This window comes from Podarcis melisellensis (assembly GCF_964234715.1).
Source record: "Podarcis melisellensis genome assembly, chromosome: 10".
In the NCBI taxonomy this organism is placed as follows: domain Eukaryota; kingdom Metazoa; phylum Chordata; class Lepidosauria; order Squamata; family Lacertidae; genus Podarcis; species Podarcis melisellensis.
The window spans coordinates 59,133,749-59,135,361 of record NC_138542.1 but is presented as its reverse complement, the minus strand read 5'-3'; positions in this window follow the sequence as shown (position 1 = coordinate 59,135,361).

Genomic DNA, 1,613 nt, shown 5'->3' with positions numbered 1-1,613 from the left:
AAGGTTGTTGGAACTGATCAACTGCATCCCATGACCCAAACACTGGGAGGAGCTGCATATCTGTCTATCTATCTGTCTGTCTATCATCTATCTATCATCTATCTATCTATCTATCTATCTATCTATCTCTATAATGTCTATCTATCTGTGTTATTACAGGGACTCTAATAATTCTAATAGGGTGGGCTTTGTGTCATTGTTCAAACCACTGGAAGCCACCAACTATTGCAGAGTGCCCTGTGATCTATTAGAATAACAACCTGATTTCTGCCCATCTTTGCCATAGAACCCTGAAACCCAGCACGTATGGTGGCATGAGCTGCAGTAGGCTGCAGTTTCCTTCATTTAATTCATACTAAACATATATGCTAAAATTAAAAGTACTTCATCAAGACACATGAAAATACCTTAATCTTAGTAAAACCATTTCCCCTCCAGTATTGTCTCTCTTGACTGCCAGCAACTGCCTGTGCTGCTGGGCAGAGGTCTTTTCCAGCCCTTATGAAGAAACCAAAGATGAAAGTAAACACGGTGCTGGAGCTCAGTGAATAGGACTGCCTACGTTTTCAAAAGAGCCTTAGTAGCAGGTGCAAGGAGGGGACTTGGATTGGGACGCTGGCGAAGGTGCAAACCTTTGCTGCCTCTGCACCATTTCCCAATTAAAATTGCTTTCCCAAAGCTGCTGTTTGCCCTGCAGCACAAAACAAACAATACAGGTATTTGCATTAGATTTGTATGCTTTGTCCTATAGAGCAAATAGCAGTTGGAGATATTTTCACTGGGGAAATGGCTCTAGCAGGAATGTGGAGTTATACCCATCTTCCTGTAATGCTATGTCCCAATTCATTTCCCCCTTATTTTATTTATTTATTTCATAAAAATGTATACACTGCTTGATTGTAAAAACACACACCCACCCCTCAAAAGTGGTTTACAAAAGATAAAACAGTAAAATCAAGAAAAATTCACAACCATACTTTAAAACATACAGAACTTAAAATACTAAAACAGATTAAAATTACCTCAAGTTTCTATTCATTTTATTGCAGCAGCTATTAATGCTTTAAAAATCAGCACCATAGTGGGGCTGTACCTGCCATTAAAAAAAACAACAACATACTACTGGAGTATAATGTACTGCATTATATATCTTGCTTAGGCGCAAGAGTCCAAAACTGAGAATTTCCAGCTTAGCATTCTCTGTTCCGTTTTCATTTCATTGCTTGCTTGCTTTTGGTGCTCACAATTTGACATTCCAACCAAGTATAGTGGTACCTCGAGTTACAGATGCTGTATGCTTGTTTTGCAAAAACTGACAATTCTGCCTAGATCTGATCTTTTGAATAGTCTTCCTCAAGTAAGTTTCACTTGTTCAAATGAGAGAGCATTTCCACAACCAAAATGTCACGTCAACATCGAACCACATCAGCAAAATGAACTTAAATTTCAGCAGCTGATTTTACAGCCAGCAGACAACAGATCTACAACCTCTGACAGCATGCAGTCTGAACAGAGAAAGTGTTGCGGCAGAAGACTTTTTGCAGGAGAGGAGGGGGAAAGGGCTGGGCTTTGCGTGAATGGGTGGAGAAATGTATCCGATTTAGAGGGGAGGC